Genomic DNA, 16,814 nt, shown 5'->3' with positions numbered 1-16,814 from the left:
TTTTTATTGGTTTCATAGAAAGCACCTTATATTTTGTTTAGTGGGCTTTGAAATACCAAATTTTCAAATTCCAATAAAATGGTGGCATGTATAGTAAAAGATTAATTTTGTTATGAATTATAATATTCAATTTGGTTTGAAGCATTATTAAACTCAATTTTTATCGAGATTTTTGTTTTATATCCGATTGATATAAAATATTTATATAATTATATAATTTTTGAACCAAACCAAACCGTTCGTTGCGATATGATAGATACCCGGTACTTTCAGCTAAATAAATGTTTTTGTTTTTGTTTTCTAAGAACACTCAAATAATTTGACGTATGTAAAAACCCAAGCAAAAATTCAAGCAGAAGTATGGCAAATCCAACCCAAACCCAAACCCTAATTTTTGGCCCAATATTGTAGACCGGATTGTTTTGATGGGAGCTGCTAGAATGCAGAGGTTATTATGAGGAGGTTATGTGCGGAATGATAACAACCGTCAGTTTTAAATGAACGGTTCAGATTTAAGTAGGAAGTTTTGTTACAATCGGGTTAAAATTACCCATCACAAAATGAGCAACCCGGAACTTCTCTCTTTATATCTCCTATTTTCTTTGAAACAGAGGTCCAAAGTCCTACGTCTGAAACTTCCTCTGGAGACAAACAAGAGCTGCCCCTTTCCAACTTCCAGAAGCCAAATTTGCTGCTCCAAAAAGAAAGAAAACGAAGACACTCAGCTGTGGAGGACGTTGCTGAAGAAGAAGGAACAAGGGTTGAAACCCACAACTCAATTCTTTCATTGGTATGTGATTTTTCAGCCCTATTGCAAACCCTTTTATTCAAAAAATATTATGTTTTGTTAAACCCCTGTCATTAATGTTGAAGAAAATGGTTCATCATTACCCATTACAACAACTATAACCTAAGAGCTCTCTTATTCTGTCTTTGTGTCACAAAAATTATTTGCAAGATCTTCATAGTAGAGAGAAAAGAAGAAAAAGAGAAACATGATATGTTGAAAGAGCCTCCAGTAGTCTCTCACTCGCCTAACTTTGCACTCCATTTCTGAACAAGTAAAACCCAAGTTTTGAAGAACTTGTAGTACTCTTCTTCAACTCCAATTGCGATGGTAAGTCAAACACTGCAAAACCACTTCTCTTTGTTTCTTTGTTTCACTGATTTTGCTTTTAATGTTTTCCAATTTCTTGTAATCATTATTATTTTTTGTTCCCTTTTGTATTTATATTTCATTTGAAAAATTGAATTTTACAGTTTTTATTTTATTTTCATACGTAAATATTCTTTCTTGCGTTTAACCCCTTACTGCTTTGGGTTTTATTATCATGCCTTTAGTATATTGGCTTTAAGCTTTGTTGAATCAATAATTAATAAATAATGAAAATAACAACACGGTAATCTAATGGTGATCTTTATGGGTCTTGCATACATACAATAAAAACAAGTTCTCTAAAAATATCTTGGGTTTGTTCTGCCTCAATTTATTTTATGGCTTTTTAATAATTGATAATCTGCTACAGGTTGACACAAGTTTGCATCTTAATTTTCCATATATGCTCTTATGGAAAAGTTTAATTGAATCAACATGGAGGAGACATTAAATGGAAAGCAAAAAACAAAAGGATCAATTTTGCCCCATAACATAGGGGAGTTGCATTCAAATTCTTGGATTTGTTGCTGGTAAGTTTTTTTTTTTTTTAAATCATTATAAATGTCTTTGTTTTCAACTGATGATGGTACAAGATTTAAATTGCTTTCATAATTATTTTGTTTTGTTTTAGCTATTTCTGAAATGTTTGATTCAAATGTTATCTAAGGTATCAATAATCTGTGTGAGTAAAATGGTTGGGGACTCAGAGGAGAATGATGATTGTGTAATTTCTGATGAAATGATTTACATACCTGAAGTCAGAAATGAGAAAAGACCAAAAGTTGGGATGAAGTTCGATTCACTTGATTTCGTTTATGATTTCTACAATAGATATGCTTTATTGGCTGGCTTGTGTCATTCCAGCGGGAGGGAAAAATACAGTAAAGAAATTCTAAGAAAAGAATTTGTATGTTGCAAACAAGGTGTGTTTAAAAAAGAAGAGCCTAGGGCGGTAAAAAGGCACCGAGGGATAAGTAGATGTGGTTGCAAGGCTAGGGTTGTTGTTGTGAAGGTTTCTGGGTGCAAACAGTATGCTTTCTCTCTCGTTGTAGAGGGACACAATCATACAATGACACCCCCAGAAAGAGTGCATTTTATGAGATCACATCGTCATATTTCAGAACCTGCAAAGCTACTCACAAAACAACTTGGTTTAGCTGATATATACCTACTCATAAAAAGATGAGTATTTTGGAGGTGCAATCTGGAGGAATGGAGAAAATTGGTTTTACCAAAAAGGATATTTACAATTTTGAATATTATGAGAGTAGCCTGATGAAGAACCATGATGTTGAACTGGTGACTGAGTATTTTTTAGCTGAACAGAAAAACAATAGATCATTTTATTTCAAGATTGAGGGAGATTCTAATGACAGGCTTACTCGATGTTTTTGGGCAGATGCAACTTCTAGACGAGCATATGGGTTTTATGGAGATGTTGTCGTGCTCGATACCACATTCAACACGAATCGATATGGCTTGCCATTTGCACCAATGTTGGGGGTTAATAACCATGGTCAGACAAATTGTTTTAGCTTGTGCATTTTTAAGTAAGGAAACGACTGAGTCATTTATTTGGATGTTTGAGGAGTTTAAAAAAGCCATGCCAGGTGATGAGCCAAAAATGATAATTACAGATCAAGATGCAGCTATGGCTAGAGCAATTTTTGAAGTATTCCCCACTACATTTCATCGACTTTGCATATGGCACATCACAACCAAGTTCTCTGATAAACTACCACGGACTGCTTATGAGGAATATTGGAAAGAGTTTAAGGAGACCATATGGGAGATTGACAATATAGATGAATTTGAAGAAAAGTGGCATGCGATCATTACAAAATCTGGTTTGACTGACCATCCATGGCTGAGTTCAGTTTTTGATTTGCGAAAATCATGGGTTCCAGCCTATGTAAAACATATTTTTGCCACTGGAATGTCAAGCAGTCAAAGAGCAGAAGGCTCTCATGCATTTTTCAAGCAATATATATCAAGGAGAAATTCATTAATGGATTTCATAACACGATTTCAAAGGGCACTATCCCATCAACGTCAAAAAGAGTTACTTGCTGATCACATTGATGCATTTGAAAAGCCTCAATGCGCTCTATTGTTGACAATGGATAAACAAATGGCTGAAATATACACAAAGGCAATGTTCCAAAAGTTTGAACAGGAGCTAATGCAAAGTTTACCGTGTTTTATGGAACTGAAAATGGATGATGCTTCCAAAGCTATATATAAAGTGAGTGAAAGGAAAAGGGGGAAAACAAGAGTGACAGAAGTTGTATATGATAAATATTCCGATCAATGGTCGTGTAGCTGTAAAGGATTTGAATTTATTGGAATTCTATGTTGCCATGCGCTGGCATTGTTAAAAAGGGAGCAAATTGAATATCTGCCCAATAAATACATTTTGAATAGATGGAAGAAAACTGCAAAATCTGGACTTGTGTTAGATTCAAATGGCAATGAAATTAAAGATTGTGAGAACAATTCTCTCCTAATAAAGCGAAGTAGAATGTCCAGACTTGCTTCAGATGTAATTGAGCATGCCTTAATGTCCGAAAAAGGTTGTGAGCTATTGTCAAATAACCTAAACGATACGCGGGTGATGTTGAAGTTATTGAATGATGGGGTTGGTCCTAGCAAAGTTGGAGGGTCCAGCTCCCAAACACGATATTTGAAGGACCCTAAGAGAGTAACGCACAAAGGAAGCTCCAAACGAGTGAAGGGAGCAAAGGAAACGAGAATGAAGCGAGGGATCCGACATTGTCAGCAGTGTGGACAAACTAGTCATGATATAAGACGATGCCCAAGAATGGCGAACACATCGTAAGATTGTACAAATATTTATAAATAATAGCTAAAATTCCAAGTGGTTTATTTTATTGTAATATTATGCTTGGTGTTTATGCAGGACATCCCCGTCAAACAATGAAGAATCAACTCCAATCAATCTTAGTGACCCGTTATTCGATGAATTTGATAGCATGCATGGACCTACCAAGTGATTTATGTTTTTACTATACGAAGCTCATTTGCCGTCAATATTGGTGAGCATTTTGAAATATGATTCAATATGAAGAAATCTTATTATTTTGTGTTGTTTTGTTTTGTATCAGCTTTTGTGTTTTTTTTCTTGATTGGTTTTGGTTTTCTTGGAAGTTTTTTTGTTTCTCGATTGGTGGTGTTAATTTTTTGGAGCCTTTCTTTCTTGCTTTCTTTTGCCTTTGTATTTTTCTGATGTTAGGTGTTTTAGGATTTTTCTTTCTTTTAAATAATCTCCCTCTTGAGATATTTGACAATTCTTTTTTATGGCAGTTGGACCTAGATTTTTGGCTTATGGAAGATTGTTGTCGTTGAGAACCTTCATCAATTTGGCTTTTTTTTTAATGACAGTTGGACCTATCAACTCTTAATTTTGACAATGCGCATGAAAGGCTGTCACATCCTTTTTTGAGAAAAGACGCTATATACATTCGGTGTATTTTGCGTGTATATTGTTAGTCTATTGCTTGTTATTGCAAGCTTATTAATTTTGTATTGATTGTTCATTGTCTTTGTATAGCCATATATTGCCTTTTATGATAATATGGGGACAATACAAGGCAATTGGGGGCAATACAGTGGCAATATACAGGCAATTTGGGGAAATATAGTGGCAAAATGAAGGCAATTAGGGGCTATATAGTGCCAATACTAGGGCAATAGGAGGCTATACATTGGCAATACAAAAACTCCAATAGTCCACAATTTTGGTGCACGATTTTGTAAACATTGCTATCTGAAGGATACATGAAATTTTGTGATAAGGTTATGGGATTATTTCGTACTAGTTATGTTGTTGTTTGTATTTGTTCTTCTGCTACTTTTGCTATCTTTCTTTATAATATATGTTTGTGGAATCCCTCAAAGTAAACATATACTGAGAAAAAAAAAATAGAGTGAAGATATAATCACTCATATAGACAAGGAGAAATATTATGTGATTGGACAATGCTTCTGACTGATATGTGAGGTTTTTCGGAAAAAATACGCCATTATTTCATGTGATTGGACTGATAGAGATACTTTACTAATTCCCTATGCGCTGTCATATTGACAACTTATTGAACACCCTTGACGTGTTCAAAGATTTAGATGCACGCACCCATGATGACTTCAAACCATTGTTCAATTATTATATATGTAGATTATTATAACAAAACACATACTTTTACAGCTGATAGAGATACTTTACTAATTCCCTATGCGCTGTCATATTAATAACTTATTGAACACCTTTGACGTGTTCAAAGATCTAGACGCACACACTCATGATGACTTCAAACCATTGTCTAATTATAACAAAACAGATACTTTTACAACCCTCCTATATATGAAAGGAAAGTAATACTTGTATTATTAACAGTTAGATAATGAACATTAAGGAAATATACTTGTAATGTTGGTTATTGCAAAATATATTTTTTTCGGTTGAAAGGAAAGTGAGTTATCAAAAAATTTCAAACATTCACGGGAGATGCTTGTTGATGTAGGTTATTGAAGTTGAAGTTAACAAGGATATATAGCTAGGTTGAGAGGAAAGTGAGTTATCAAAAGGCATTTGGATTTTTTTCATTATGAAATGGATGATTTATAGCTTCCCCAAGTTTTATAACATCACAAGAAGGCCGAAGCAATTTTCGGGGCATTTTTTCGATCATCCTACTATTTATTACCATTTTTTCAAGAATTCTGCACTAAAAAAAAGTCAAAATAAATGCAATAGGACACATGGCGCGTCCTCAGTGCATCACCTTTCAGCAGTTGCACACATGTACATCAGTCAACATGGCCACATCCTTGTTTTTTACCCTAAATTATTATTTTATTACTTGTTTCTTACAAAATTCATAACTAAATACACAAAAATTGAAAAAATATTCTGAAAATTGCTACGAACTCATTGAGACTTCATCTTCCTTACTAAATTCCCTGGATCAAGGTTAGGTATTTTAAAAAACGATTCCGAACATTCACGGGAGATGTTTGTTGATGTAGGTTATTGAAGTTGAAGTTAATGAGGATATATAGCTAGGGTTGAGAGGAAAGTGAGTTATCAAAAGGCGTTTGTATTTTTTTAATTATGAAATGGATGATTTATAGATTCCTCAAGTTTTATAACGTCACAGGAAGGCCGAAGCAATTTTCAGGTCATTTTTCCAATTTTCCTACTATTTATTACCATTTTTTCAAGAATTTTGCACTAAAAAAATCAAAATAAAAGCAAAAGGACACATGGCGCGACCTAAGTGCAGCACCTTTCAATAGTTGCACACGTGTGTCAGTCAACATGGCCACATCCTTGCTTTTTACCCTAAATTATTATTTTATTACTTTTTTCTTACAAAATTCATAACTAAATATGCAAAAATTAAAAAAAATGTTCCGAAAATTGCTACGAACTCATTGAGACTTCATCTTCCTTACTAAATTCCCCGAATCATGGTTACACTACATTATTATTATATTGTTATTTATCCAAAATTATTATTATATTACTTTTTAACCTTTATATTTATTAATATTTTTTACCCTAAATTATTATTATTTTTTTATTTTGCCGTGCAAAGAGACCATTTCATGTGCTAATGAGTTTCTCTCTTTTCTTTTATTTCTAAGATTTCATTATTGACGGGTTTTTCTTGGACAGCTTGGAGGAATGTTGGCTATGGTTATGAGCTGATGGGAGGGGGAGGAAGGAGAACAGGACGAATTTTATAGGGGCGGGAATAACTTTTCTTCCTTTCAATTTTCTAAATGTAGTTTTTGTTTTTAAATCTTCATTCTGACTCACCTTGGAATGCATTCACTTGGGAAACACGCCCTTGATTGCAGGAGCTGGGTTTTTTTAAAACGGGTAAGAGCAATGCTGTTCACTTGTCAAAGTATTTGCTATACACGTGTATACGTTCCCAAATGTATTCTCCTTTTAAATAAAATAAATAAATTATTATTGTTACTCTTTCTTCTTGCCTCTATCTCTCTCTCTCTCTTTTTATCTTTTTTTTTTTTTTGATGAGCTAAGGGGCCAAGCCCCAGAAACAACACTTAAACAAGATTAATACAGACTAGACGGGTTCTGTGAACCTCAGCAATATCATCTGCGAGTCGAGCCCACCCTCTCAGAGGCATTATCAAAGAGATGAACTCCCAGATCACCATTGTAACTTGAAACTCTCTTTCTTTTTTTAATTCTCTCACTCCCTCTCGAATAACTCTCTCTCTCTCTCTCTCTCTCTCTCTCTCCATCTTTTCTTCTCTCCGTCAGTCTTCATCAAACTTTGTATGTGTGTATAAATTTGAGTAAAGGCCGAATACTGGAGCTGTTCTCCCCTCAAAACAAAAAAAATCATTTATTTTTACTTATTAAGCTGGAATCAGAAACACAAAAACTCAATTCCTAGTAGATCTAAATCAGCAGCATCATAGAGAAAATAAGAGAAATCCAGAATTTTTGGTGGAGAAACGAATGGAAAAAACAAGAGAAATAGGAAGAAGGAGAGGGAAAAGGAAGAAAATAACTGGCAGAGGAAATAAAATAACTAGCCTAGATTGATTTGTGTTTAGTTGTTGTCTGTGCTTAGCCCTGTTTGTTAAGAAGGAGAAGAAGCAGGAGTAGGGAGGCAACGGAGAGAAGAATAATAAAAGAAAGAGGGAGACAACAGAGAGGAAAGAGAAAAACTAATTAGAATAAGAAAGGGAGAGAGAGAGAGAGAGAGAGAGAGAGAGAGAGACAAGAAGGTAGACATTGAGTACTTCGATTGTGAATAGCATTGCTCCACGATTTTGTAAACACTACTATATGAAGGATACATGAAATTTGTGATAAGGTTATGGGATTATTTTGTACTAGTTATATGTTGTTGTTTGTATTTGTTCTGCTGCTACTTTTGCTATCTTTCTTTATATTATATGTTTGTGGAATCCCTCAAAGTAAACATATACTGAGAAAAAAAAATTACAGTGAATATATAATCACTCATATAGACAACGAGAAATATTATGTGATTGGACAATGCTTCTGACTGTGTGTGAGGTTTTTCAAAAAACGTACGCCATCATTTTATGTGATTGGACATGATAGAGATACTTTATTGATTCCCCATGCGGCATCATATTGACAACTTATTGAACACATTTGACGTGTTCAAAGATTTAGACGCACACACCCATGATGACTTAAAACCATTGTCCAAATATTTTATATGTAGATTATTATAATAAAACAGATACTTTTACAGCCTTATATATGAAAGGAAACTAATACTTGTATTATTAAAAATTAGATAATGAACATTAAGGAAATATACTTGTAAGGTTGGTTATTGCAAAATATATTTTTATGGTTGAAAGGAAAGTGAGTTATCAAAAAATTCCGAAGATTCACGGGAGATGCTTGTTGATGTAGGTTATTGAAGTTGAAGTTAACAAGGATATATAACTAGGGTTGAGAGGAAAGTGAGTTATCAAAAAATGTTTGGATTTTTTCATTATGAAATGGATGATTAATAGCTTCCCCAAGTTTTATAACGTCACAAGGAGTTCCTAGGAATTTTCGATGTATTTTTTGGATTTTTAATTTATTTATTATGAATTTTAGAAGTAAAATCAAGAAAAATAATATTAAATATTATAGGCAACACGTGGCAGCAGCTAAAGGTGGCGCCGTCAGTGTTTCCAAAGGTGGCGTAACATGATTATGGAGGTCCAAAATTATGATTTCACATATTTGAGTTCAAGGTAGTCGTTGGATCAAAGAACATGAGTGTTAAGTTACAAAACATCAACTAGTGGTTTATATTGTTTTAAAATAAATTTGAGTTTACATTATCACTTTACATTTTTATAAGTGAAAATTTTGCTTTTATAGTTTGAGGGTGTAGAGAATGTCACGAGGAGTTCTTAGGAATTTTTGGTGTATTTTTTGGATTTTTAATTAATTAATTATGAATTTTATAAGTAAAATATAGGAAAAATAATATTAAATAGTATATGGCAACATGTGGCAGCAGCTGAAGGTGGCGCCGTTAGTGTTTCCAACAGGAGGTGTACCACGATTGCTCCACATGTCATTTTGATTACTTTTCCAATTTTATATTTTAAAATTCTTGAAAAAATAATTAAAAATAAGAAAAATACACTGAAAATTGCTAAAAACTCCTCAAGGCATCATCATGATTATGGAGGTCTAAAATCATGATTCACGTATTTGAGTTTAAGGTAATCGTTGGATTAAAAACATGAGTATTATGGTATAGGACATCAACTAGTATTTTCAATTACTTAGAAACAAAGTTGAGTTTTTATTATCACTTTACATTTTTATAAATAAAAATTATAATTTTAGAGCTTGATGACGTAGATAATGTCATAAGAAGTTCCTAGGAATTTTAGGTGTATTTTTTGGATTTCAAATTAATTTATTATGAATTTTATAAATTAAATCCAAGAAAAATACTATTAAATTGTATAGGTCGACAAGTGGTAGCGTTGAAGGTGGCGCCGTCATTGTTTCTAATAGGTGGCGTCCTCCTATTGCTCCACATATCATTTTGATTACTTTTTTCAAGTTTATCTTTGAAAATTATTTTTAAAAATTAAAAATCAGAAAAATACACCGAAAATTGATACAAACTCCTCACGACATCATCTTCAATTATGGAGATCCAAAATCATGATTCACATATTTGAGTTTAAGGTAATTGTTGGATCAAAGAACATGAGTGTTAAGTTATAGAACATCAACTAATATTTTATATTGTTTAGAAACATATTTGAGTTTTTGTTATTATTTTATATTTTAATAATTTAAAATTTATACTTTTAGAGATTGAGGGTGTATAGAATGTCATAAGGGGTTCCTATAAATTTTTTATGTATTTTTTGGATTTTTAATTAATTAATTATAAATTTTAGAAGTTAAATTCATGAAAAATAATGTGAAATAGTATAGGGCGACACATGGCAGCAGCTGAAGATGACGCCATTAACCAACAAGTGGCGTCCCATGGTTGCCCCACATGTTGTTTTGATTATTTTTTTTAAAGTTTATCTTTAAAATTTCATAAACAAATTATAAAAAATACACCGAAAATTGCTACAAACTCCTTATGACATTATCTTTGACTCTGCAGGTTTAAAATAAAGATTCCACATATTTGAGGTCATAGTAATCGTTGGATCAAAGAACACGAATATTATGTTATAAAACATCAACTAGTGTTTTAGATTGCTTAGAATTAAAGTTGAGTTTTTATTATTAATTTACATTTGTATAACTCAAAATTAAACTTTTAGAGCTTAAAGGTGTAGGGAATATCACAAGGAGTTTCTAGGAATTTTCGGTATATTTTTTGGATTTTTAATTAATTTTTATGAATTTTAGAAGTTAAATTCAAGATAAATAATATTAAATCATATTAAGCGACATGTGGCAGCAGCTGAAGGTGGCGCCGTCAGTGTTTCTCCCAACAAGTGGCGACCCACGATTGGTCTATACCCTTTAATATTATTTTTCTAGTATTTAAATTTTAAAATGCATAATAAATAAATTAAAAATCATAAAAATACACCGAAAATTGCTACAAACTCCTCACGACATCATCCTCGATTATGGAGGTCCAAAATCATGATTTAACATATTGGAGTTTATAGTAATCGTTTGACCAAATAACTTGAGTGTTGTATTATGAAACATTAACTAGTGTTCTAGATTGTTTAGAAACAAAGTTAAGTTTTTGTTATAAGTTTATATTTTTATAAGTGGAAGTTATATTTTCAGGGCTTGAGGACATAGAGAATGCCACAAGGAGTTCATAGGACTTTTTGATGTATTTTTTAGATTTTTAATTTATTTATTATGAATTTTAGAAGTTAAATCCCAAAAAAATAATATTAAATTATAGGAACTCACACGTGGCAGTTCCAGAAATGAGAGCTATCATTTTTTTGACAGATGGCGTCCTATGATTGCTCCACATTTCATTATTATTATATTAATATTTACCCTAAATTATTATTATATTGTTTGGATCGTGAATTATTATTATATTGTATTTAACCTAAATTATTATTATATTGCATTTAACCCTAAATTATTATTATATTCCTTTTTACCATAAACTATTATTATCTACCCTAAATTATTATTATATTTGTTTTTACCCTAAATTATTATTATATTTCCTTTTACCCTAAATTATTATTATATTTCCTTTTACCCTAAATTATTATTATATTACTTTTTATCCTAAATGACTATTATTTTGCAATATCACGTGGATTTAAATGAAAATATATATTTTAAACATAATTTAAATTTTAAAAAAATTGTATTACAAGCTAAAAGATTATTATTTTAAAAAAAAACCTCTCTCTCTCTCTCTCTCTCTCTCTCTGCGCGCCAACTAGGCCTGGGCACGATTCGGGTCGGGTCAAATTTTGGCCGACCCGTGAGCCAAACCGAAGGAGAGCTCGGTTCTCGAGTCGGGTCGGGTCTAGGGTGAAACCCGAAAATGGGCCAAATCGGAAATGGGCTCAGTTCTCGGGTCGGTTCTGAATTCTTCTCGGTTTGAGCTTGAGCCCATTTTTACAATTTTCCAAAAGCCCAAATCTTATTTATTTTCGGCAAAAAAAAAGCCCAAATCATATTTTTGTAGCAAAACAAAGCCCAAATTCGATTTCCTTTCAGCCAAAACCCTTTTTTTGTTGTCAAATTGCCAAAACCTATTAAATTCTTATGAACAAGCCCAAAACACTTTTTACTTCTCTTTCAAAACCTGAAATTATGTACATTCAAGCTATAAAAATCCATCATTCCAATCTAAGTTTCTAGACTAAATAAATCTCACACACACATTCAACCAACCAACCAAGGAAAGGAAATATAATCTCTTACAAACCATTACAAAAAATAATACACCAACCAAATTAAACTTATGACATTAAAGATTACAACCCATCACAAAAATACACATAGAGATAATATCCTTGCAAAAAAATATGCTGCATCCATTCTTCCAAAAGCCTTCACAAAGCAACCTACACAACACTTAAAAGAATTAACACAAAGTTTCACCATCAACAAATCATAATTAAAATAAGATGCAATAAAAATACCTTCCAACATATCTTAATCACACTACAAAGGGAGAGTCTTATTCAAATTTGTCATGGATGTTTTACTCCCCATTTCTACAAAATATAATAAAATAAATCAAACCAATTTGAGTTAGAACACATAAAAATAAGAAAATAATCGGATTCAAATATACTTATAGAAATGAAAATATTACCCATTTCAATTGATTCATAGAACTCCATCTCCTCAATGCTTGGCACATATTGCAATGAAGATATATCTTCGGACCTTATCTAATTTTGAGAGCAAATCAAAGCCTCAACCATCCTAGGAGACAATGAGCTTCGAAACGAGTCAATCACTCTCCCACTTGTGCTAAAACAAGACTCCGAAGCTATTGTGGAAGTAGGGATTGCAAGCACATCCTTTGCAATTGATGCCAAAGTAGGATACTTGAGCCCATTTATTCTCCACCACCCTAGTATATCAAACTCCTCATCAATGGATTCAAGTGGATCCAACAAGTACCTATCCACTTCATGTGTTATAACCACATTCTCACTCTCTTGTTGAATTTTTTTCCACTTTTCCATCATGGTTTTTTGTTTACGACCTCCAAAAACCAAAGAAGAGTCGGTTTCATTGTTAGTACTACCGCCACTCTCATTGGTAGTACTAGTAGCACCCATATTGTTACTACTAGGCTTATACACTTCATACATATTCATAAGAAGTTGTTTCACCTCATTTGTCTTTTGAGCCACCAATCTATCACAAGTAGGATCATTTTCAAATATTTCTTCAAAGATGTGCTTCAAATTGCGAAGCTTGAATCGGGGATCAATCACAACTCCTATCATCAAGAATGGGTTCACTTTATGAAGTTCACCCCAATATTTATCATATTTCTTCTTCATTGATGCTGCCATATCATTTAAAAGAGTATCCATGGCTGTCCGTTCTTCAATAGGAATTGTAACATCATATCTATACAACTCCCGAATCTCCCCATCTATGGCAAGCAAGTCATGGAAGGTTGAGTGTGATGTTGGATGCAAAGAAGCTGAAATTTTCAACGTAACATCATAGAAGGTCTTCAAAAACATCACAAATGTCACAGCTTTTTCCCAACCTTCATCACTACGTGGACCCACCCTCTTATTCTTCATCACTACGTGGACCCACCCTCTTATTAGTCTTAGACTTTCCCTTCCCTTTCCCACTTCCTTCAATGCCTTCAATTCTCTCGTCATCTCCTTCATCTTCCTTAAAGTACATTAAGTAGGAAGAATCGGGATCATCCCCCATTCTATCAAAAGCTTTTCGAAATTTCAATGCCGCATCAAGTATCAAATAAGTGGAGTTCCACCTAGTGGGCACATCCATCACCACCAACCCCTTGCACTCTATTTTTTCCGTCTCAACACACATTTTGAAGTAACTCAACCGAGAAGGTGAGGACCTCACAAACTTAACCGCATTACGGATTGCCACAATTGAGCTTTCTAATCTCTTCAAGCCCTCCTTAACTATCAAGTTGATTATATGAGCACTACACCTCATATGCATGTGAACTCCTCCCAACACACTATTCGAATCTTTCCACCCATTTATTTTCTTCCTCACATATTCAATTGCCTTAGTATTGGCAGCTGCATTATCTGCAGTAATTGTGAGTATCTTCTCATGTCCCCAATCAATCAAACAATTTTCAAGCAATTTCCCAATGCTCTCCCACTTATGACTATCAATTACACAAAAATTTAGGATCCTTTTGTGCATTTTATAGTCGGAATCCACAAAGTGGGCAGTCAACACCATGTAATTCACATTTTGAACCGATATCCAAGTATCGGTTGTAAGACATATTCTATGTGAACGAAGGTCAACTTTCAACTTCTCCTTCATTTTTGTGTACATTTCTAGAAATCTTCTTCCAAGAGTTCTACGAGAGGGTGGATTAAATTGTGGGCATGCAACACTACAAAATTCCCTAAACCCTTCACCCTCCACAAAGCTAAAAGGTAGCTCATCTCGAACCACCATCCTAATACAAGCATCCAAACAATCATCTTTGTTAAATTCCTAGAAACAAGAGCATTACCCTTGGATGCATCAAATGCGAGCGTCCGTGTGTTCTTATCCTTGTGCCTATAAGGATATTGCAAGCATTGTTTGTTTAGATGCTTCCACATGTTGCTAGTCCCATTTTTCTTGGTACTAGCATAAGTAGCACTACAATACTTGCACTTAGCCCTTTTTTCAACTTCTTTTCTTTTACTCTCATCTACCCCTTTCAAATCCAATACCAAGTCATACTTTTCAAAATGTTCCCACACATCACTCTCCTTCTTACAAGGTTTCCTTTTCCCGGTACTAGGTTCTAATGGTGATGGTGATGGTGTTGGATTTTGTGATGCTGCTGTAGGAGGTACAACAACATCACTACCAAGTATAGAATCATCATTCCCATGCATTTGAGCCTCATTAGAAGCAGGTTCCTATTCATAAACAGTTTAAAACCATATTTAAACACAACCATATTTAAAACCATAAACATATTAAAACATATATCCTATTTAAAAAAACACATTTAAACTATCAAAACAGATTTTCCTATGCATACAACTCCCTAAACATATATCCTATCCAAAAATCAGATTTAAACACAGTAAAAACATATTTTTCCTATTCAAAGATGCAAGAAACAAAGTCAAAACAGATTTAAACAGATTTAAATCACATACAGATTACAAATTACAGATTTAAACACATTACAAACAAATTTTTCATATCCAAAGATGCAAGAAACAGATTTAAACAAATTACAAATTATAGAATACAAAAACAGATTACAAAAACAGATTATAAAAACAGATTATAAGGGCAGATTACAAAAACAGAGTCCAAGTGGGCAGATTACAAAAACAGATTACAAACACAGATTTAAACAGATTACAAAAAGAGAAACAGATTACAGAAACGGATTTAAACAGATTACAAAAACAGATTTATACAGATTACAGAAACAGATTAGCAGCAGCAGCGAATATTTACCTCCATTTAAGCAAAATTTTCCAAACTTTCAAAGCTCAGCAGCAGCAGCGACGCTAAACAACTGTGAATGAAATCAAAAAAAAGGGTTAGGTTACAAACAAAAAAAGTTAACCACAAAAAGTTAACCAGACTGACGACTTGGCGTTTTTTATAGGAAGCAAAGTGGTATACCTTTTGAAAAATTCAATTCAATGCATATAAAACACTTGAGAAACTCAGTTCTAATCTAGATTATGATGAGCATTAAAATTATACCAAAATAAATCACCAGCACTAAACAATGCACCACAGACTTCCTAAAATGAATTGGGACAAAACACATGCACTAATTTCGAAATTAACATGCAAATTTTTAAAATGAAATCAGAGCAAACTTACTAAACTAGAGTCTAAATCATCCTTTAAATTATATGACCATATTCCCCTTCCTTAAAAGTGAAACTTAAAACCCAATTACCTTTTTTCAGTGCACCCAATGAAATCTTAAATCAAGATAAGGGAGAAATAAATAACATGAAATAAAAATATTTTTAGAACACAAAAATAATTTTAAAAATGAGACAAGTTACAACTCAAAACATTTGAATAAGAGAAATTAAAAAATCCCAGACACAGGCTTATATAAATTTGGGAATGGATAAGTGAATAGAGAAATGGGATTAAGGAAAAGTTTTGGTTTAAATGATTTTTTGTATTGACTGCCCCAACAGGTTGTGGATAAATTCCAGACGTTGTGGAAACCTCAGAGATACAACTACCACTTTGGTGACAAATATACGGAGCCTTAGGCCATTTAGTAGTAATTATAATCTCCGGAGTATAGTTAAAACTTCATCTATTAAGGAAGACAAGGACTCATGGACGGCACAATCTGTGTCTTAGCTAACTAGAAGCATGATACAAGAAATCAAACTTCTAAGCATAAACAAGGTATCAAGGATTCTCTTCTACAGAATTCATCTTACAAAATATAGAAGCAAGCTTCAAACACATATTAAAGCCAAACAGAACGAAAACCAAACAATTAAAAATGTGGAAAATACAGCAAAGGTTAACTGTTCCCCAACAAACCATATACACCACAACAGTCTCAAGACCTCCTTTCCAATGGACAATGATTTTTCCCTTCAGCATAACTGGTGATACAATTAAAAAATTCTTCAAACATTACCACAACAACCAGAACTCGTACTTGCCAGAGGAGATCGAGAGAAGAAATTGTACCTGCCAGAGGAGAGTGAGAGAGATCGACGAAGGAGCGACGCCGATGTTCTCGCCAAAAGATCTAAGGTCGGGAGAGAGAATCGATTGATGACTGAGGACTCGGGAGAGAGAGGCGACGCTGCTTACTTAGGGTTAGGGTTTTGAAGAAGAAGAAACGAAAAGAGGAGAAGACCGAGTGAGATAGAGCGAGAGCCGAGAGTCGTGTGAGAGGTGAGAGAGGGTTACGGAAGAAAAAAAAAAGGGTGAGGA

At 33.4% G+C, this 16,814-nt stretch overlaps 2 long non-coding RNA genes across 2 annotated transcripts; one reads left to right on the top strand and one right to left on the bottom strand.

Annotated features, from left to right (window-relative positions):
- The first annotated feature begins 3,942 nt into the window (after positions 1-3,942).
- Positions 3,943-4,584, top strand: LOC117629807. Its single transcript, XR_004586158.1, has 3 exons — positions 3,943-3,991; positions 4,077-4,212; positions 4,481-4,584. It is a non-coding gene; the product is annotated as an uncharacterized LOC117629807 (long non-coding RNA).
- Positions 4,585-11,971: 7,387 nt separating this feature from the next.
- On the bottom strand, positions 11,972-16,642 carry LOC117631792. Its single transcript, XR_004586356.1, has 3 exons — positions 16,566-16,642; positions 15,342-15,402; positions 11,972-12,244 (listed from the first exon to the last, which is right to left on the bottom strand). It is a non-coding gene; the product is annotated as an uncharacterized LOC117631792 (long non-coding RNA).
- Positions 16,643-16,814: the final 172 nt, after the last annotated feature.

The sequence above is a fragment of the Prunus dulcis genome, chromosome 6, assembly GCF_902201215.1.
Source record: "Prunus dulcis chromosome 6, ALMONDv2, whole genome shotgun sequence".
Lineage (NCBI taxonomy): Eukaryota > Viridiplantae > Streptophyta > Magnoliopsida > Rosales > Rosaceae > Prunus > Prunus dulcis.
This window is presented reverse-complemented; position numbering and strand designations above follow the sequence as displayed.